Consider the following 23,243-nt stretch of genomic DNA (forward strand, 5'->3'; position numbering starts at 1 on the left):
GGTTAGGTGTCGATTGCCTGTCATTCATTATAACTTTGGATTTTTAATGCAGTTGTCATTAGAAGCTACTAATAGTACCAGTACTTTGACTGATCTACTGTCTAACATCCTAGGGTTATGTATTAGCTTGGGAGTCTCTCAGATTACCATTTAACATTTAGCAGTGGATATGAACCTATAATAATATTTAAATGTTTTTCTCAGGTTCTGTATCTACAAACCAGTTTATTTTGGCCTTCCCTAATCCCTTTTTCCATGTCTCTGTTACTGGCTTCATTTCTGAAGTATTTTTAGTGAAAAGTTTACTTTCTCTGATTGTTGTTTCTATAAATTTTACTGTTCTTAAATTGTGTAAGACTCTAGTTAGCTTTTGGAGGTTACTCATTGTCACAGTTATACTTTTTTTTTAAATTGTCCTGGTTTTGTTTATAAATCTTACTGGTTATAAGGGATGGTATATGATGTTGAATATTATCTATTTATTGAGTTTTAAAGTACAATGCACATTTTTAGAATTTAGCAACATTTTTGGTAATGATTTTCTTACCACTTCACTTCAGTGATTTCCTCCCTTATCAGTTGAGTTCATCAGACACAAGGAAGCAGTTTGAAAATATGTTCTCAACTTGGCCAAATATTTGGTTGACCAACTAGTTTACAAGCACCTAATTTTATCTTATTTTTATTTGGAGCAAATTGTAGTTTCTACTTACTTTTGTTGTAATTATTATATTTTTACATTATATTAACCAAGTACATTTTCCATAGCTAGTATCTTGGTCAATTAAGGTAACTTTTCCCACAGAAGCAATGTAAAATCACCCTATGTAAGGAGAGCTGCCCTTTTCCCTGCCTGCACAGGGATTATAGTGGATTCTCCCTAGAGCTGTAGAGAGAATTCTCTGAGCTTTGAGTTTGGCCACAGTTAGCTATAAAAGGACACCAGATGACTTTTTGCAGGGCAGAAAACAGTTTAGAGTTGAAACTTGGAATGCAATGCTTCATAGATACTATGGTATACATAGGTTAATTAGTACAAAACATGTTTTAAAAGGAGTGATAAACCTTTGGAACATAAGCTATTTGTAAGTTGGGGGATACTTCCTGTGTTTTGAGATCCCCATGTTTTTTTTTTTTTCCACTTTGCAGATGACAAAAAGAGGCTATTGACCTCAGTTCTGAAGAAGACAAAATGGGTAATAAAACCAGTTTTAGAACAAAATGTCCCCAAATCTTAAAACAGTGTGGAATTATTAGCAACTGCAGTTCAGCTGCACTTTTTTCTACTCTTGAGCTCTTGAGACCATTTTAAGTTATAAGAACATTTAGGGAGGAGGTGCAAGGGAGTGCCTTGAGATGCTGGATTGGATGATGGGATTGGACCTCCTCCCATTTGGGGTAAAGTGTGGTGGCTCCTGTAGGTAGTAATCATTGGGTTTCATGAGTCATATGATAGGTTTTGGGACAGTTAGGATTTGTCAGCAAAGACTTTGGAATTTTTTCTTTCCCTTTAGGGTTTTCTTAAGGGCTAACTTGGGTAAGACTGAAAGCTCCTTACTGCCTGCCATATGTAGTTTGCATAAAGACAACTTTGTAGACCAAGCATTAAAAACTCAGAATGAAAGTTTACATTTAAGGCTCTAACCCTGTAAGTTTTGAGTGCTTTGGATTATGACAGAAAAGATGAAAGAGTTTTATAGTGAACATTCATACTCAACAGCTAGATTCTACAGTTAGTATTTTACTTTATCATCTTTCTATCTGTCCATTACTGCTTTAATAGCTTGTACTGATCGTGTACTGTTCATTATAATAAAAGAATGTTATCATTGTTCCCCAACTCCACGATAAAGAGCATCTCATTTTTGGAAGCATTTATTTTCTGTAGTACTTGAACATAATTGGCATAAATTACTCTTTCTGTATGATCCTCAATTGGATGCAGATTAGAATAAGATTCAAAATTATTCAGGGTTTTGGTTAGTAACTTACTTGAGAACATAAGTCAGTACATTAGCCCATGTGTGTTAAATAACTTTGCTGATTCTGGTCGATATTTTTTGTTTTTAAGCCACTTTTTTCTAAAGGTTTCTTTCTGTGTCCTCACTTTATCTACTTCTGACCATGTATAATTTCCAGGGAGTTAAGAAGTTATTTAGAAAGTGGCAATACTGTAGAATTTTGGGGGGGTGGCTTGTTAGGTGAGGGTAAGGGTAAGAAGAGACTCCTATATTTTAGGTAAATATTGGTTAACTGACTGGTAGACTCGCTAGGAAACCTAACCACTATTTGGAATGTTATCTCTTGGGAAAAATGCTTTCATTGTTTAAAATAAAAGACAGCTTAACATAATTTGGAATATAACCTGTATATGTTGGTGAATGCCTTTATGTTGGTTAAGTTTGTACTATTTTTAAATAAGTGAATTTCTAATGAACTGTGACTGGTACCCTAATTAAATTGACCATTATCATCTGTGACCATTTTTCTTTTCTTTCTGTAGAACTTAGTGTTGTAGGATAACTTTAATGTATGGTTTAAATGGTAGTAAACACTCAGTTTTTAGTGTCTTCCAACTTGATTTTAGATCTCAGAATTGAGATTAGGTAACATCTTTCATTTTTATAAACAAAAGATATTTCATTTTAGTATTCCCCACAAGGATTGAATAATACAGGTTTGCTTGTCTCCAAAATCTATGCCCCCCCCCCTTTTTTTCATACTCTGCTCCTAGGCCAGCTTAAATGAAAGTGTTCTTCATTTAATTTGTTTTTTAATCAGCTGCCCTGATTTAAGTCTTAACATATTGGCCTATCAAAATACCTGGGACACAATCTGTGCTTTAGCTGAACTCACTAGTTGGTTGATGGCTAAATTGCTTGGTTTTGATGTAGGAAAGAGAAGAGTTGATGATGCCTTGATGAATACAGAATTTTCAGAGATGGGAATTTTAAGAGAATAGCTGAATGAAAAGGAAATTGAATCCAAGTGGATGTTGTTTTCATTTAGATTTTCTTTCGTTGTTAGTAAAAAGTTCATATTAATGAGGTTAGAAATATTAAGCCATTCCAGCTAAGGGTTGGAAGCTAAAATTTCAGAGTAGACCCAGAATTCTATAGTCTAAGCCAGCCGTGGGCAAACTACGGCCCGCGGGCCAGATCCGGCCCGTTTGAAATGAATAAAACTATTGAAAAAAAAGACCGTACCCTTTTATGTAATGATGTTTACTTTGAATTTATATTAGTTCACACAAACACTCCATCCATGCTTTTGTTCAGGCCCTCCGGTCCAGTTTAAGAACCCATTGTGGCCCTCGAGTCAAAAAGTTTGCCCACCCCTGGCTAAGCCGTGGTCGGCAAACTGCGGCTCGTGAGCCACATGCGGCTCTTTGGCCCCTTGTGTGTGGCTCTTCCTAAGCCTTAGGAGTACCCTAATTAAGTTAATAACAATGTACCTACCTGTATAGTTTAAGTTTAAAAAATTTGGCTCTCAAAAGAAATTTCAGTCGTTGTACTGTTGATATTTGGTTCTGTTGACTGATGAGTTTGCCGACCACTGGTAAAGGACTTTTAGAGTACCTCCCCACATTGGCTTGTTTTGTTTTCTAGGCAAAGAAGCTGACTATGAGAGGGGCGAAGTACTTTTTCTAAGGTGGTACAGTTATAGCTTGGCTAGATTCTTCTTTGCCGGGGTCCAACCCCAGCGGGTCCAGGGGTCCCCAAAGGTGTGGACGGAGTCGGCGAAGAAGGAAGGACACGGAGACAGTGTTCAGTTGATCAGCAGCCTAGCCAGGGTCTCTAGCCAGGATCTCCAGCCAAGTTCTGGTCTGGATCTCCAGCAAAGTTCTGGTTCGGATCTCCAGCCCGGTTCTGTGTCCATGTTCTCTTGCTAGGTTCTCCAGGTTCTCCAGCCAGGTTCTGTAGCCATGTTCCCTCGCTAGGTTCTCCAGCCAGGTTCTGTCACCAAGTTCTAGTCAGGTTCTCTTGCCATGTTCTGTAGTCAGGTTCAGTCCAGGATCTTTTGCCATGTTCTCTCCAGCGAAGTTCTTCTGTCTCTAGAGAACGTTCTGTGCAGGTTCTGTGCCTAAGTTCCGTCTCTTAAGTTCTGTCTTCTTACATCTGTATTTATACCAGTTGATTCCAGTCCTATCAATCTCTATTTCAAAGGTTAGGGCGTTTCTTATCTCCATTCCAGGGAGTAAAGATTATGTAGCTTAAGCATGATTGTTCCTAGTTAAAGTGATTAATTACCCGCCTGGCACTTAGTTAAGAGGTTTTATTCCCTCCCTAACTTCAGGGGAAAATCCCTACCTGGGGAAACAACCTTTCTCAGAGACCTTGGTTAAAACACATAGTGCCAAGAAGGTGAGCAAACATATTAAGAACAGTATGCCATATATGCCAGGTCCCTTGAAACAGCAAGCATGGACCGGCTCCCGGTACTTCTTTGTTTCCTTTGCACCTAGTTTTGCATTAGAGGCAGTTTTTTGAGAAGTTGTTTGAAATTTATTTCAGAAGATGAGGGGAAGTTAGTTTGTACCACAATATCGGAACTGTTGGCAATTCAAGTTTAGCTATAGAAACCGCTTTTGTGTGAAGTTTCACTTCTTTTAGAATTAGTGATTTTAAAAATTGTGTGCATCAGTTATCTGTAATTTCTATAAGTTAATAGTTTATATATTTTTTCTCAAACTTTATTTTTTTTACTTTTTTTCCTTCATTTTTATCCAAAGGGAAATAAATTTTGCATGAAAACAAAGAAATTTCATGTTTGTATTAATAAAGTGTTAATGATTTGTTGATAATGTTTCTTTTGGGATTTCCTTTTAATTCGTGCCTTCCAGGTTTATTAGCTATTCTCAGGTAGTTAAATATTTTTCTTTACAGTACCATGTTCTTTTCTTTAGGGATATCGAGCAATTCCTCCAACCTACAAATGACTTTAAATGAATTTGTGTGGTAATTTTTTTTAATGTATTTTTATTGATTTCAGAGAGGAAGGGGGAGGGAGAAAAAGAAACATCAGTGATGAGAGAGAATCATTGATCAGCTGCCTCCTGCACACCCTCTACTGGGAACCAGACCCCCATGTCCTGACGGAGAGTCGAACAGTGATCTCCTGGTTCAGAGGTGGGCCTCCTCCACTGAGCCACGCCCACTGGCTTGGTTGAATTTGGTTTTTAAACTTAAATTATTGGATCCCTCTCTTGCTCTCCACAGGTAGATAATATTGCAGTATAAACTGTTTTCCATACTATTAAAAAATTAAAATGTAGTAATTTATAATTAATTTCTAAAGTTTTAATATGTGCACAGCTTAAGCTATTGTTTGTTCCTGGCCAAATGGATAGAATAGAGTTGGTGAAAAGAATTTTGACTAGGAACTCACTTTTGACTGCCATGTTTACTAGATGCCTTTTCTTTTTAAATTGAGGTATACTCAACATATAACATTATTTAGTTTCTGGTATGACATAATGATTCAATATTTGTGTATATTTCAAAATGACTATCACAATAAGTCTAGTTAACATTCATCACCATACATAGTTACAGATTTTTTGAGTGAGAATTTTTAAGATCTACTCTTAGCACTTCATGCCTGTTCTTAAAACAGTAAATCCTGTAAAGTGCAATATACCCTATTTGAGAAGGTTTAATTACTGAAATAAACTATTATACCATATTGTATAATCCACATGAGAAACAATGAAGTACAGAATTATTGGAAGATAACACTCTTGTAGTTTTGAGATACTCTTTGAAAATGTCTTAAATGTTTACTTACATAAACAAGGGTTGTGTTCTACAAAGGTGTTCAGCTTCAGTCTTTAAATTTGTTTTCTTTCATGGTGAAATAACACATTCTGAAATGTATATAAACCTAATTTACAGTGTAGTGACCAGTTATAAAATAAACACGCATGTGACCATTACCCAGATTAAGAAATAGAATATTGCCGGCACCTCAGAATCGTTGGTGTGTGTTTTCTCATCCCCACCTCTCCTTTTATAGTAATTTCATCCTTTTTTCCTCATAGGTGGTATTAATTCTTTATTGTTGCCTATTTTAAAGCTAGATACATATAGTTGGGGCTTCTTTGTCTTGCTTATTTTATTTAGCGTTTATTTAAATGTTTGTCTTCATTGATAAAAGGGTTGTTTAAAGTGTGTAGGAAATAAAGTTTAGTAATAATTTGATTAACCAGGTTTCTTACCCACCTGAGAAGTTTTCATGCTCTTTTGCAGCAGTAAGTATCTAAAAAAGGGAAGGCATTTCATCTCTTTGCTAGAGATCAAAAATTATTTTGTGATTGAACTCTTGATCTGGAGTCAGCAGCTTTGTCTCCAGATAATCTTGACTAACTGGCCAGACAAATTCAGTCTTACAGTTGACACAGACTACAGGAAAATTGAGGGGGGGGGGGGGGGGAGACATCACTGTCTTTCAAGAGACAAAAGATAATCAAATAACCAGATAAATGAAAAAATATTAGTATTTAAACTAGTATTTATATTACAGACCCTAACTGTGTTTTTTGCCAAGTGTTGTTCAATTTAAAGTATAGTAAAATTTACATAAGGAAAGGAGTGGTTGTAGTTAGTTCTTGGAAGAGAGAGAGAGAAAGAAAATGGTGGAAGGGGATGTAAACTGAAGAAATTCAGGAGAACCCTAAGAATGGACTGTTTAATGTATTGATATTCTTGTAGAGGATTTTTGACCCTGGATTGTGTGTAATGTTATTTGTGTAGCTATCATGGGATGTGAATAGCTTATATTTCTGTTACATTGTTTTCTTCTTCCAATCTTCCATGGCTACCACTTTTATTTTCCCCACAAATCTTTGTTTTCGTTATTGATTTAGTACTATTTTGGTCTTTAGGAAGAATAGGAAAGGTATGATAGGATCCTTTCAGAAATAGCCTTTGAGGAATACTAAGGTTTATTCAAAGAAAGGTTAAAGCAAAGGTCATGGATCTTTATATAGGAACTTGAAATCTGTTGGTTGTGCAAATTTGGCACTGTGTGTTAGCAAGTGATTAAGTATATGAAACGTGATTCCAGCTTATCAGCTTTTTAAACATTAGAAAGTAGTTTTGAAGATAAACTTGAATGCTCTCTAATGCATTTCTATTTATTGGTCAGAATGATTTTGATCAAATTCAATGTTTTTGTTTTGTTTTTTGCTGTGTATTAATATGGAACCCATGCTGCTTAAATGGGTAATAATTTAACTCTAGGACTGCCTTTCTTCAAACTTTCAATTTTGTCAGTCAGTATTCAAACTTAGAATTTAAACCAAGTATCACAAGAATGGTATACATACTTATTACCCGTTCTCCTCCAAATTCCATGTAATACTAGTATATGCCAGGGAGAAATATAAATGACTTTGAATTAGGCTGTATTTGGATAATGGTTCAAGTTAATGATTTAAGTTATTTTAATCCCTCTGGTATTCCTCTTATATGAATTCCCTAAGGAAGTGGAGATTCTTTCCTGAAATGTATTAACTGTTAGAAAACATGCCAGGCATATTTCTTTCAGAAATAGCAATCTAGTGTAGCTTAGTTGTCTTACAGTTGGGATGTATTGTTACAGGTTTTATTAATCCCAATATACTAGTAAAGCAAATTTACTTAAATTTTGTTCAGGACTGTTCACTTAACAATTACTAAATAGGCCAGAGCCATTTTGAAGAAGATAAACTTGAATGTTACTTGTTCTTTGACTAAATGAATAAGATATTATTATGGTGAAATGGGACTTATTTCCCCCTCTAATGATAATAATAATATTTAATAACTTACTGTTCTCATTATAGGTAGACTAACAGAAGACCTTTTCTAATCTTACTAGAATATATTTATTCCTACATTGTATTGGGAACAGAGTGAATGTTTATTTTATATTAACACAAATCCTTTATCCTTAATGATGATAACCACACTTTGTTTTTGGTGGTGATGATAGGAGAGGCATTCTCTATTGTGTAATACCTTGATTAACCTTGGATTTGACAGTGATGTCAGTAAAATCATATGTGTAGTTGTTTGATCTTCATCCCTGTTTCTGGTACAGAGCTCTTAAAACTCTTAACATTTTCTGAATGGGGGGAGGGCTGTCTTTTGGAATGTTAATGAGGTGACTTTTGGAAAGCCCCTAGGTCAGGGGTCCTTAAACTACGGCCCCTTGGGCCACATGCAAATACAAATATTGTATTTGTTCCTGTTTTGTTTTTTTACTTCAAAATAAAATATGTGCAGTGTGCATAGGAATTTGTTCATAATTTTTTTTTAAACTATAGTCCGGCCCTCCAACGGTCTGAGGGACAGTGAACTGGCCCCTGTTTAAAAAGTTTGAGGACCCCTGCCCTAGGTAATCTAAGGATAGGGGCTGGTTGCCAGAGGAGCCCGCCTTGATGCAGTGGTTCTCAACCTTCTGGCCCTTTAAATACAGTTCCTCATGTTGTGACCCAACCATAAAATTATTTTCGTTGCTACTTCATAACTGTAATGTTGCTACTGTTATGAATCATAATGTAAATATCTGATATGCGGAATGGTCTTAGGCGACCCCTGTGAAAGGGTCGTTTGACCGCCAAAGGGTCTCGACCCACAGGTTGAGAACCACTGTTAGAGGGTTGGAACTGTAAGCCTCACCCCCAGACCTTCTGGGAGGGGAGTGGACTGGGGGTTGAATCACCAGAGGTCAATAATTTAATCAGCCATGCCTGTGTAATGGAGCTTCCACAAAAACCCCAAAGTTCGGAGTTCAGAGAGCTTCCAGGTTGGTGAACATGTGGAGATTTGGGGGGAGTGGTGTGCTCCGAGAGGGAACGGAATCCTTACACCCTTTCCCAGATACCTTGTCCTATGCATCTCTTCCTTCTGCCTGTTCCCGAGTTCTACGCTTTTATGATAAACGGGTGATCTAGTAAGTAAAATGTTTTTCTGAGTTCTAATAGCCATTCTAGCAAAAGAGTTGAACCCAAAGGAGTAGGGTTGTTGGAATCTACCTACTATTGGTTGGAAGCACAGGTGACAACTTGTCCTTCAAATTGGCATCTGAAGTTGGTGTGGATGGGTGTCAGTATTGTAGGACTGAGCCCTTAACCTGTGGGGTCTGATGTTATCTCTAGGTAGATAGTGTCAGAATTGAGTTGAATTGTAGAATGCTCAGCTGGTGTCAGAGAAGTGCTTGGTGGTGTGAATCACCCCCCCCCCCACACGGATTGTTTAATAGTGAACAGCATAATCTTTTTCAATTAAGGTGTCTTTAATTTTATAGAAGGAAAGAATTGATTAAGATGATTACAGAAGTAATTTATATCATTGATTACCATCAGCAATTGGGAGATGGCTGATTGGCTGGATAATTTAGGAAGAACCTTAAAAGAGGGAGATTTTTGGTTGCATGAGTATTTCTCCAAGTACAGTGAACTCTTAGGGAGTTCTGTCTCAAGTTTTAACTCACTAGTTGAAGAACACTGAATAAGAAAAGACAGACTAGTTAATATCTAAAAAACATGAATGATAAGTTTCATGTTGTTAACTTTTAAAATAGATGAAATAAGACAGATGTCAGCAATAGAAGTAAAATTTCCAAACTGAATAATCTATCTTGATGTGGAGGAAGAGTAAGAATAGATATTATTGTATATACAGGCATTGGAATATACTAAAGTCATGCTAATGATGAGTTTGGGTGGGGTTAGATTAATCATCCACTTGGTTTCTTGGCTCTTGACTTAACTTTATGAATATAGGTGATTAACATGGAAATTAAGTAACTCTTAAGGAAGGCACCACAGCTTTGATCTCATTTAAACTTGCTCATAAGAAATTCAAGTACGTATACTAAACAAAAATACTCATTACAGAAATAAGTTTCTTGTCTCCATTAAATTGTTTCTGCAATGGAAATATCTTTGTCCATGTCAGTTACTGGGGGGGGGGGGGGGGGGTGTCATTGAATATTGTAGATCTTGAGAGTTAAATAAGCCAAGACATAAAGTCTTTATCTTCTTTTACTATGGATTGAACTCTTGACAAAATGACTGGTCAGCTCTTTAATTATACTATTATTCCACATAATAACATTATTCCTGTGAGTCCTAAACCTGATATGCTATAATGATCAGTTTTAGATGTTTCGCTTAAAAATGTGTGCTTTAAAAACAAAATCTTTATCAATGGGCCTTTAAAAAAATCTGTTACAGTGAGCTGATGGAGTTTGTTGAATATATTGAGAATCATAACATTGCGTATGTTCATAATTTTAAAATTTTAACACATTTGATTCATGGAAGTTTAATTTCAATACTAAAATTATTTCTGCTCTGCCCTAGCTGGTTTGGCTCAGTGGATAGAGCGTCGGCCTGCGGACTGAAAGGTCCCGGGTTTGATTCCGGCCAAGGGCACATGCCTGGGTTGCGGGCTGGATCCCCACTAGGGGGTGGGCAGGGTGCAGCTGATCAGTTATTCTCTCTCATCATTGATGTTTCTATCTAGCTCTCTCTCTTCCTCTCTAAAATCAATAAAAATATATTTTAAAAAAATTATTTCTACTCTAGACCTTAGTTAAAGAAGACTTTTATTTTAACATGCTAACCAGCTTTTTGGCATTTGAAGGAATAAGATAATGAAAAAATGTGGCCCTAACCGGTTTGGCTCAGTGGATAGAGCGTCGGCCTGCGGACTCAAGGGTCCCAGGTTTGATTCCAGTCAAGGGCACGTGCCTTGGTTGCGGGCACATCCCCAGTGGGGGATGTGCAGGAGGCAGCTGATCGATGTTTCTCTCTCTGATTGATGTTTCTCTCTCATCGATGTTTCTAACTCTCTATCCCTCTACCTTCCTCTCTGTAAAAAATCAAAATATATATTTTTTAAAAAATGTGGTTGACGAAATAAATCTAATCTTAAAATTGTGTAAAGGCCAGTCATTTTTTCAAAGTAGAAAAATGAGCTTGAGCAACTAATATATTTTTTCTTTTTTTTTAAGCCTCATCCAAGGACATACTTAGAGAGAGGGAGGGAGAGAGAGAAACATTGATGTGAGAGAAACACCCATTGTTGCCTTTCTTATGTGCCTCGACTGGGGATTGAACCTGAAACCCAGGAATGTGCCCTTACTGGGCATTGAACCTATAACCTTTTGGTGCACAGGACACCGCTCAATAAACTGAGCCACTCCAGCCCCACACAACTAATACCTTTTTTAAGATATATTTTTTGAAGGTTGTTAAAATGAGTTAGTCACTTCATTAGAAAGGGAAATCTTTTCTCTTGTTTAAGATACTTTAATTTTGGTTATTATAATAGTTTACCACTTTAAATAGTGTCTAATATAAACAGCATTTAAAATGAAAGAAAAGATTTTCCATTTACTAGTAAAGTAAAAATCATTCTGGACTTCTCAAAGTGTAGTAAATAGTTGTAACTGTTGGGTGTAAATTGCAACATAATATAAAGTTATATTAACTTATATAAGTCAAGCTATATTGAAACTCCTACTTGTATATAAGAACATAGATACCCATATATGTAACTGAACACAATGATAAAACACCTGAGAAACCCCTACCCAACTATAGAACTAAAACATTACCAATTTCACATCTCTTTAAGCTCCTTCTCTAGCCTATCATCTTGGTTTTCTTCTTGGCACTAGGAAACCATTGTCCTGAGTTTTGTTTAACATTCCCTTTGCCATATTATAAAACAAAAATAAAAACTCATGTATCTCTAGAGAACATACTGCTAAGTTTTGCTTTGGAGCTTTAAAAAAATAGTAATATCTTCTATGTAATCTTTGACTTGCAATTATATATTTGGGAGTGTTGGAGACTTGGGCTTCCAGTTTTTAAAAATGCTACTATGATGCATATATGTGCATGCTTGCTAGGGTATATACCGGAAATTTTGTCATAATATGTTTCAATTATTTATAAAACTAAAGTATACCACTAGTGACAAAACAGTATTTTCTTCACAATTCAGTGGATTCAGTGGGAGGTTCTTCTGCTTCAAGGTGTCAGCTGTGGTGCTGGGATGATTGCCGTCATCTACAGTCAGCTGAGGCTGGAATGACTGAAATGTTAGACAGTTCAAAGTAATCTGGAATCTTGATTGGGAGCTCAGCTGGGGTTTTTGGCTCCTTGTGGATACTTGGGCTGCCTCACAGCAGGATGGCTGGGTTGTAAGAAAGAGCATTCCACAAGAGAGGAAGCTGCCAGACCAGTTATAGGCCTGGAATCATCAGGATCACTTACACTGTTTTACTGTTCAACATAGACTCAGTCCTATCTCACAGTCAAAGGCGAAGATGCATATACAGGTAGGGGCAGAATTGTTTTGGGCTAGTCTTTAAAGACCAGTAATCACAGTATGTTTATCATTTTTATTTCCTCTTTTGTGAAATACCTTTTCATTTCTTTTGTTAGTGTTTTTATTGGGTTGTTTTGGATTTTTTGAGGGAGGAGAGACTAAGTCTGGAGTAAATTTGTTGCAAATCTTAATGCATTTTGTGGTTTATTGGTCCTTACGCAGTCTTCTGAGGTAGGTATTTTATTACTCTCATTTTACATGTTTTATTACCCCCATTTTACAAATGAGAGAAGCACTGTTTAGTATGTTAAGAGAATAGGCTTTAAAGTCAGACAGCCTTGGGTGATATTTTTTGGTATAAAGAATAGGATGTGTAAACATGTACAGTTATGAAATAGCATGATGCTTCCATCAGCCTACTTGTTACACCCATGACCCTCCAAAAGATTGAGACTCAGACAACTTTACAAGTAATTCTTAATTCATTTATGGTCAATTATAATGTTTGAGATAAGTGTGACTTGTTATGAGGTGACTCAGGCCAGGTGACACTTGCCCAGAGTGACAGTCTAGAACTGGTATTCAGCTTCAAGTTCTTTCTAGTCCTACCTGCCTTCCCCATTCCTCAATATTGTTTCCTCTAAATTATTCAGTTGGAACAGTCCGTCAGGATCTGCTAATCAATATCAAATACTTATGTTTTGGTAGCCAGACTAGTTTTGCTATCACTTCTCCACTTTGAGGGTATGATGAATTTCAGAAGAGAATGGAAAGGAATTGGCTGATTTTTTTCACTGACCCTATTGCCGTACTTTATAGTGGAAATTAAGATTCTTATGAATTATAGTTAAAATAGTTTTAGAAAATTATAATAGAAGCCAGAGAGACTCACAATTAATACTCAAATATTTGCCTTAAGTATGTTAAAAAGAATACTGTAGGCATGCAGCTGAATTGCCATAAAACTGAAAATGCCACAGAGCAGTTCTGAGTTAGTTCCACAATGCAGGCCTTTCAGTAAAATGTACACTTTGCCTGAACAAATATAAAATATGCAGAAATAAACTTGTAGACTCTTCTTCTTAACCCTCAAATTTAGGAAGATCGTTCTGTGTATATAAGTATAGTTTCTGATCATTACAATTCTGTGTGTTGAAGACAGACATCTCAGTACATCTCTCCAGTGTAGATAGAAGTGTTGCTTCAGGCAGCATGATGTATTTTCATGTCATCACATTTCTTGGATCTAAGATTCAGAGGCAGAAATGAAAATGTAATAGTACTTCTACTTATTGGAGGGATTCTTTGACATGTAGTAGAATACAGAGTACCTTTAGACTTTGACTAGGAATATTTTCTACCAGTGATACCAGCCATTGCATGACTGAGCTTCTCATTCATTTTTACTCTTTCCTGTCCCAGATTCTTACACATAATGCCAGTTCCACCAGGTTGAGTGTAGTATAACACCATTTGTAAAAAAGAGGGGGGAAATTAAGTTCATTTAAAATTCAGTAAATGCATTTGTGACATAATTTTCAGAATAACACATTTTTAAATAAAGTGTGCCAAAAACATGTTACTGTCTTAAGTTTAATGCATGTTATTTTATAGACATTCATACAATTACTTTCATGTAATTTAATATTTCTGTCACCTTGCTTTCAACCCCTTTCAGAATTAGGGAGGAAACTGATTCACTCTCCGTTTCATTCTTGTTTTTTTGAACTTTTCTGTTTGAAAATGGGGTGATAAAAACTTGGTAAATTGGGTCACTTTTGGTTTCTCGGGAATATAAAATGAACTTCACGCCTAGAAGAGAACACAGAAATTATTTGTTGTGGTGATTGCCAAAGCATGTTCTGCAGAACACATACCCTAGTAATTGTAGTTAAAAAAAAAAAAAAACTTTAAATTTGGAAAAAACTATATACCCCATTGTGGGGCGCAGCTACAGTGTTTTGGCCAGACTCAAGCCTCGGTCTAATGAAAGGACAGGGTCCTCTCATTGCCACTTGCTAAGTCCCAGCTGGAAGGGCAGGGCCCTCCCAGCACAATCATAGCCAACGGCTGTGGTTGTAAGCTTGAACCTATGGTCCAAACACGTGGCCCCACGTGCCTGTGTGCTAGAGTTTAGGTAGGTGCATGTAATTGAGTGAGGTTGGAGCTCACGAGAATGCTGTAAACAACGTGATCACGCCCCTACTTTGCCTCGTGGCATCTTCTATAAAAAAAAAAAGACACGGTTGTGGGTGCCGACGCTGTCTCCTCATCAGGGAGCAGCGTCCCACCGTCCCACTGAGACCCAGCTTTCATTCTCTTGTCAGTCTTTTCTCAATCCTTCACCCCCCCCCCCCCCCCCAGGATCACCTTTGGCTGTAACACCCCATCCACTTATATTTTACGTACATTAGTATGTTAAAGGCTGGGAAATTCTTGAATACAATGTTAATTTTTATTTCACCAAGTGTTTACCATATTTAATTTAGGAATCACTGTAGAATTTTTTTAGTGTTCCATGCAATGCAGTTTGGGAAAGACTGATTTAGTTTCTTTATTTGGTAGATGAAAAGCCTAAGACAGCCGTGGGCAAACTACGCCCAGCCGGATCCGGCCCGTTTGAAATGAATAAAACTAAAAAGAAAAAAGACCGTACCCTTTTATGTAATGATGCTTACTTTGAATTTATATGAGTTCACACAAACACTCCATCCATGCTTTTGTTCCGGCCCTCCGGTCAAGTTTAAGAACCCATTGTGGCCCTCGAGTCAAAAAGTTTGCCCACCCCTGGCCTAAGACCTAATCATGCTAAGTGATTTTCTCAGAGTCATAGAGGACTGACAGCTTGGCAGGTTTGAAATCTTTTCATATTTTTTTAAAAAAATTATTGCATTGTAAACATCAAGTATATCTACATTATAATGGGAGAATATTTATTTTGATGATTAAGTTGAGTATTTTGACAGCCAGCTCTTCAGCACTTAGTAATATGTCAAATTTTAACAATTGCTTTGTAGCTTATTACTGTCTCCCCTTAAGTCTTAAAACTTAAGATGTCTAGAGAAGCTTACATATGTTGATTATTTTGAGTGATTGTTTTATTTTAGTTTATCCCTTGATGTTGCTCCCCCACCTCGAATGTTGTTCATTTCTCTTTTGAGCTTATTAGTTAGCCAAGTAATTCTGGTTCTTTAATCATAGCAAATTATGAGATATTTTTACTATATAATTGGATATTATTACTATATACAATGCTTGTTAATTGGAGATCTTATTTCTTTAGTATCTATATATATAAAGAGCCAGAGGCTGTCACATTTGAAACACTGAAATGGACGATCAAACAGGCTGAGTGGGGTGACAAGGCTGGCAGGGAGGTTAGTGAGGGACAACCAAACGACTGAGCAGCAGGCTGCGTGGGGCTACCAGGCCGGCAGGGGGGCAGGCAGTGGGGGGTTACCAGGCTGGCAGAGGGGGGCAGTGAGGGGCAACCAGGCCAGTGGGGGCAGGCAGTTGGGGGCAACCAGGTCAGCGGCGGGGAGGGAGGGCGGGCAGTTAGGGGCGACCAGGCTGGCAGAGGAGGGCAGTGAGGGGCAACCAGGCTGGCGGGGGGACAGTTGGGGGCAACCAGGTCAGTAGACAGAGGTGGTTAGGGGTGATCAGGCTGGCATGGGGGCCAGTTAGGGGCGATCAGGCAGGCAGACAGGTAAGCAGTTAGGAGCCAGCAGTCCTGGATTGTGAGAGGGATGTCTGACTGCCAGTTTAAGCCCGATCCTAAACCGGCAGTCGGACATCCCCCAAGGGGTCCAGGATTAGAGAGTGTGCAGGCTGGGCTGAGATGACACCTCCCCCCCCCCCCCCCCCCGCACAAATTTCGTGCACCGGGCTTGTACTATGAATATATGTCCTGACTTAAATATATGTATCATGATCTATCTATATATATAAAAGGCTAAGTGACCCTCTAACCATCCAGCAGGTATGACGTGCACTGACCACCAGGGGGCAGGCGCTTAACGCAGGAGCTGTTGAGCTGCAATGACTTGGCAGTGGTGGTTCTCGAGTGACACACCCAAAACCTGAGAGGAGGGAGCCCAATTCCAAGGTGCATCACCCGAGAACCGCCCTCTCACAATCTCGGACCTCTCAGAGGATGTCCGAGAGCCGATTTCGGCCCGATCCCCACAGGTCAGGCCGGGGGACCCCATCTGCTGGAGGGACCCCGCTTAATCCCCAGACAACTTTTTTTTTTTTTTTTTATATTTTTATTGATTTTTTACAGAGAGAAAGGGAGAGAGATAGTTAGAAACATCCATGAGAGAGAAATGTCGATCAGCTGCCTCCTGCACATCTCCCACTGGGGATGTGCCTGCAACCCAGGTACATGCCCTTGACCGGAATCGAACCTGGGGCCTTTCAGTCCGCAAGCCAACGCTCTATCCACTGAGCCAAACCGGTTTTGGCCCCCAGACAACTTTTGAGCCACAATGCCACCCCTGGTGCGACCAGCTGGGGAGGGACTGCAGGAGGTTGGCTCCAGGGTGTGTCTGGCCTCTCTCGCCTAGTCCCACCCAGCTGCTACCTTCTGATTAATTTCCTTTCAATGTGCACGAATCCATGCACTGGGGCATTAGTACTTTATAATGCTTCTTAGTTGAGAACCTTATTTATATAATTATTATATAATGCCTGTAAGTTAGATTATTAATAATAAATAAATGCAAATATAACATATTTACATGTAACATTTGTTGGAGATTTTGTTTTTGTAATACATGAATGTGTGCCTGACTTAAATGTGTATTACACGTGTGTGAGCTATATACAGTGGGGCCTTGACTTACGAGTGTCCCGACTAACGAGTTTTTTGAGATACCAGCTGACTCTCGGCCAATTTTTGCATTGAGTTGATAGAGTAATTTGAGTTAACGAGCTCCTTAAGGAGCTCAGTCTCGGAACGAATTAAACTTGTAAGTCACGGCCCCACTGTATAGAGAAAAAATACATGCAGGTCTCTTTAGATTTCAATCTGTATTGGAGCAAATAGTTTTACCTTATCAAATACATTATTTTATATATGATCCTAGAATATTTTTTTTAAGTGGCACTAGGACACTTACACAAACCTTATTTTGATGTAGTTTTTTGGTACTAGCTTCTCATTATTCTTTCCTTTTTTTCCCAATTAGTTTAAGTGCCCTTCATAAAACAGGAGAGGCCCTCCTTTTTCAAATGGATATTTATGGAAAATTGATGGTTGTCACTGCCAGTCAAGGCAAAAGTTAAGACATAGGACTAAAATAGGGATCTGGTTTTCAATTAATATGTATTTGGAATAAGTTTTTTTCTGTGTGTTCTTAATGAATTTAATATCATTTGACTTGTAATGCACCTTACCTTAAGTGGGAGGGTATAGAAAAGCTCAAGAGGTCTGCAGGATGTTTTCAGCTTTTGAATAATAACCCCCCCCTTTTTTTTTCATGTATTGCTCTGAAGTAGAGTGTAAACAAGTAGTTTATCAGTCTGATACATACAGTCTACTCTCTGCTTATGAAAGATCTTGAATCAGAATGACCCATCCATGAGTTGTAAGAGCAGGGAGCTTAACATCCAGTTGGAACTGCTTGTACATAAATGAGTAGTGGTAATTTGGTGGTGTGGCAGTGGTTAATCTATATTTGTAGGTCTTTTCAAACTTCAGAATTGACCTATGTAAAACAGTAAAATGGCTTCTTACTCTGCATCATTAGTAATCCTTTGAAATTTTATTGTTTTGCAGTTACTTAAACACTGATATCAATCTCTAATCATACTAGGCTTGAATATATCCTCACATGAGTTTCTATAGTTAAAGTAATAAAATTAGCTTTGTGTTTAATATTATCTAGAGAGTGTTCATATGTATCACGTGGCAGGATTGGATTTAGATTGTTAGTTTTAGTAGTCTTACTAAACTGTTTTTTTTTTCTGCCCGTTGTATTTATTTAATCAACATGTCAGCCTGGCATGTTTTTGTTTTTTATCCTGCCACTAGATGGCAGGAATAATAAAAGGTAGTTTGAAATGTCAACTTTAGTTTGTGGTCTTAGCTGCTTTGTACTTTTCTTATATCTTTGTTGTTTTCATTTTCCATTAGTGCTGAATTTTGTGCCAACTAATGGAACTTCTGTAGATCTGGCATCTTGTGTAGTCTAAGAGTACCTAGTGCCAGGGTAAAGGAAAAAAGAAGGAACCGAAGAAAATCTTTATGTAATAATTGATGTTATAGCCCTGTGCTTTTCATTTCTATTTTTATTTTCTCTTTGTGGAATTCTATTTCTTTTCTTTGTTTCTTAGTGCCCTTATACTTATATTGACATCCATAACTGGTAATTTCTGTTATGGCATTAGTTGCCTTCTCATTTATTAGGTGAATTAACCTGGCCAATTTTGTAAAATCTTACAACACTGTACTTTGTAAACAAACTCTGAGAGTTATAATTGACAATAAATCTTTTCACAGAATGATTTTTTATTTTATTTTATTTTATTTTATTTTTTTTTTTTTATATTTTATTGATTTTTTACAGAGAGGAAGGGAGAGAGATAGAGAGTTAGAAACATCGATGAGAGAGAAACATCGACCAGCTGCCTCCTGCACATCCCCCACTGGGGATATGCCCGCAACCCAGGTACATGCCCCCGACCGGAATCGAACCCGGGACCTTTCAGTCCGCAGGCCGACGCTCTATCCACTGAGCCAAACCGGTCTCGGCAGAATGATTTTTTAAAGAGCCTGTTTATAGCCTTTGAAGAATAGTGGACAGAAGCTGGGTAGTGTGATGTAGCTTCCATGATTATGTTCCATTACATAAGACTTTGTCTTACTAGTGGACTTGCACCAGTCTCCCATTGCTGGAGTTATGAAGTAAGCAGCCATCCTATATAAAAAAAAGGCTAATATGTGCTCTGATCGGTTTGGCTCAGTGGATAGAGCGTCAGCCTGCAGACTGGAGGGTCCCGGATTCAATTCCTGTTAAGGGCATGTACCTTGGTTGCAGGCACATCCCCAGTGGGGAGTGTGCAGGAGGCAGCTGATCGATGTTTCTACCTCTCTATCTCTTTCTTTCTCCCTTCCTCTCTGTAAAAAATCAATAAAATATATATATATTTTAAAAAGGCTAATATGCAAATCAGCGGAACGACCAGTCACTATGAAGTGCACTGACCACCAGGGAGAAGATGCTCAATGCAAGAGCTGCCCCCTGGTGGTCAGTGTGCTCCCACAAGGGGAGTGCCACGTAGAAGCCGGGCTTACAGCTGGCAAGTGCAGCGGCAGTTGGCGGGAGCCTCTCCCGCCTCTGCAGCAGCGTTAAGGATGTCCAACTACCACGGGGAACAGGACATCCCCGAGGGCTCCTGGACTGTGAGAGGGCACAGGCCGAACTGAGGGGACTGCCCTCCTCCCCAGTGCACAAATTTCATGCACCGGGCCTCTAGTGTTGTAGATAGAAGTCCACGTGGCAGAGAACTGCAGGCAGCCTTTATGAGGCTCCAACAAACAACCAGCATCAAGGAAATGGATTCTACTTAGTTTAGCTTGAGATGCTTGGCTTTTGTGAGGTGTGTCTCATTTGGAATTTTGGTTTTCAGATGGTCTCCCTCAAGAAAGAACCAAGTTTTTATATAGATTAACATAGATTTTCTTATTTTAATAAAGCTGCTTATCATTAGAGGTCTTTAGGAAGCAATGTGGATGGAACTCTGAAATTAGAAAAATACATCTTTTCCATAAAGCCAATATCTTTTTTAAAAGAATGTGCTTTTTTTTTTCTTGTTTTCTCATACTGCAGTTTTTGCTACTATATTTTGAAAAAATAAGAAAATCCTTTTTCTTTTATGTAAAATTTAGACTAATGCTAGAGGGAAAAGAAACTAATTGAAATAGTTAAGTATTAGAAGTATGTAAGGAAGAAGGTAAGCTTCCATTGATTTACTGAGGGTGGAGACACTACTTTTAGATAGTGCAATATATTACTTGAATAATCTAAGTTAAATTCAAAAGGAGCTACAAATTCCCCACCCCTATGGGATTTTTGGCATTTTTTCTTCAGAGAGAGATGGAGAATGACTTCTTAAGACAGAGAAAATATGTCTCATACAGACTTTTTCATTTATGAAAATAATTTTCTCACTTGTGAGTAACAAGATTGCTTAAAGATGTAAGGAAAATGGGATAGAGTAAAATGTTACTTTTAAAATTGATAAAACAACCATACTTGAAATTCCTGTGTTATTAGAAAAACTTAATAACGGGAAAGAGGAAGAGATGCAGAACTAATTGTTAAACTTTAAATCCATAAGTAATTTGTTCACATCAAAATATTGATAGATTATGGTGATGATTACTAATGAAGACTCTCTTGGAAGGTGTTATAATCATGGACAGTAGGTACAACAGAAGTAAACTGTCTTGCATTCTTTTTTTCTTATCATAAGAACTGAGATTTTGCTTTCTATCAGATAAATTTTTGAATCATGTATAACATTTGTCTTATGATGTGAACTAGCTTTTTTTAAAGATCAAATTCCTTGTTCCTATAAACAGTTCTAAAAGTATGAAGGAAAAATTCTGAGAAAAAATACTTCCGCATTCTTTCTTTTTTTTTTTTAGTTTATTTTTTTAAAAAATAAATCTTTATTGTTCAGATTATTACAGTTGTTCCTCTTTCCCCCCCAATACCTCCCCTCCACCCAGTTCCCACCCCACCCTCTGCCCTTATCCCCCCACTGTCCTCATCCATAGGTGTACGATTTTTGTCCAGTCTCTTCCCACACCCCCCACACCCCTTTCCCCCCCGGGAATTGTCAGTCCACTCCCTTTCTATGCCCCTGATTCTATTATATTCACCAGTTTACTCTGTTCATCAGATTTTTTTATTCACTTGATTTTTCGATTCACTTGTTGATAGATATGTATTTGTTGTTCATAATTTTTATCTTTACCTTTTTCTTCTTCCTCTTCTTAAAGAATACCTCTCAGCATTTCATATAATACTGGTTTTGGTGGTGATGAACTCCTTTGGCTTTTTCTTATCGGTGAAGCTCTTTATCTGACCTTCAATTCTGAATGATAGCTTTGCTGGATAAAGTAATCTTGGTTGTAGGTTCTTGCTATTCATCACTTTGAATATTTCTTGCCACTCCCTTCTGGCCTGTAAAGTTTCTGTTGAGAAATCAGCTGACAATCGTATGGGTACTCCCTTGTAGGTAACTGACTTTTTTTCTCTTGCTGCTTTTAAGAGTTTCTCTTTGTCTTTTGCCCTTGGCATTTTAATTATGATGTGTCTTGGTATGGTCCTCTTTGTATTCCTTTTGTTTGGGGTTCTCTGTGCTTCCTGGACTTGTAAGTCTATTTCTTTCACCAGATAGGGGAAGTTTTCTGTCATTATTTCTTCAAATAGGTTTTCAATATCTTGCTCTCTCTCTTCTTCTGGCACCCCTATAATTCGGATGTTGGTACGCTTGAAGTTGTTCCAGAGGCTTCTTACACTGTCTTGTTATTTTTGGATTCTTTTTTCTTTTTGCTTTTCCGGTTGGGTGTTTTTTGCTTCTTCATATTTCAAATCTTTGACTTGATTCTTGGGATCCTCTTGTCTGCTGTTGGATCTCTGTATATTATTCTTTATTTCAGTCAGTGTATGCTTAATTTCTAGTTGGTCCTTTTTCATATCCTTGAGTGTCTCACTAAATTGATTGGCGGTTTCTAGAGAATTCTGAAAAACCTTAAAAGTGTGGTTTTGAACTCTATATCCAGTAGTTTGCTTTCCTCCATTTCTGTCATTTGTGATCTGTTTCTTTGTCTCCGCATTTTTTATGCTTCCCTGTGTTGATAGAGTGGCTTTCTATGCTAAGTGTCCTCTAGGGCCCAGTGGTTCAGCCTCCCCAATTACCTGGGGTGGACACTCTTCGTGCACCCCATTGTGGGCTGTGTGCAGTCTTGTTGTAGTTAAACCTTGATTGTTGTAGGTATCACTGGGAGGAATTGACCTCCAGGCCAGTTGGCTGTGAGAATCAGCTGTGTCTACAGTGGGAGAACTGTGCTGAAGACACCCTTATGGGGCAAGACTTGCTTTAGTGGGGCTTTGGTGCTCACTGAGTCTGCCCCCTGAGTGTGTCCCTTATGGATCTGAGGAGTTGTAATCTGGATGGTCCCAATCTGACCACTGGGTACACAGGCTCTTGGATCTCCAACAAGGTGCTAATTTAGCCTCTGCCTGAGGCTACCCAGCAGGAGCTATGGAGAGATCTACAGGTTCCTCTTCCTTGTTTGGATTTTGGAGGTGCCCAGATGAGGCCCAGCTGTGAAGCAATGCAAGCTGCTATGAGGAATTGGGCCTTCTTTTGGATGTTCTGGGTCTTTCTGACCCAGCTGCAGTTTGTTAGGTAATTTTAGATCTCAAAGGGCCAGCCCATTTATATGCAAAAGCCTCTGTGCACAGCTTGGGTGGGGCGGGGTCTCAGGGAATCAACAGGGTGGAGCAAATAGCTATGGCTGATCCTCAGTCCTGCCCTAAGAGGTCCCGGGTCTCAGTGTCCTGGTAATCGCTGCAAGCACCTCTGAGAGAAAGCTGCCCTCGAGTTCCGACCGATGCCAGATAGTCCAGTTTCTCCCCGTATGAGTATGGGTCCCCAGAGACTTGCCCGGAACTGGAGTCAGGGCCGTCGGGAGCTTGTGCCTCCCTCCCGATTGCAAAAGACACTGGCGTCCTCCGTTGCCAGCCCCTTTCCAAGCGCGCTTGAGCCTCCGTACCTCTGCACTTTACTTCCGCACCTCCTCTGAGTCTCAGTGTGCTTTTCTCTTTCCTTCTAGTTGTAGAATTTCCACTCAGCCAGCCTTCCTGTGGTTCTGGATGATGTCTGTTTTGTCTTTTA

At 38.4% G+C, this 23,243-nt stretch overlaps 2 protein-coding genes across 4 annotated transcripts in view; one reads left to right on the forward strand and one right to left on the reverse strand.

Moving 5' to 3' along the window:
* The window catches only part of STT3B (STT3 oligosaccharyltransferase complex catalytic subunit B), an 81,399-nt gene that overhangs the window by 2,986 nt on the left and 55,170 nt on the right, over positions 1 to 23,243 (forward strand). The gene's annotated exons all lie outside the window — the stretch shown is intronic.
* The window catches only part of OSBPL10 (oxysterol binding protein like 10), a 287,316-nt gene continuing 278,065 nt past the window's right edge, over positions 13,993 to 23,243 (reverse strand). The window contains exon 15 of the transcript XR_004971601.1: positions 13,993 to 14,141. The gene's annotated coding sequence lies outside the window, so the exon portion shown is untranslated. The remainder of the gene's footprint in view (positions 14,142 to 23,243) is intronic.

The sequence above is a fragment of the Myotis myotis genome, unplaced genomic scaffold (genome assembly GCF_014108235.1).
Source record: "Myotis myotis isolate mMyoMyo1 unplaced genomic scaffold, mMyoMyo1.p scaffold_m19_p_13, whole genome shotgun sequence".
Taxonomy (NCBI): Eukaryota; Metazoa; Chordata; class Mammalia; order Chiroptera; family Vespertilionidae; genus Myotis; species Myotis myotis.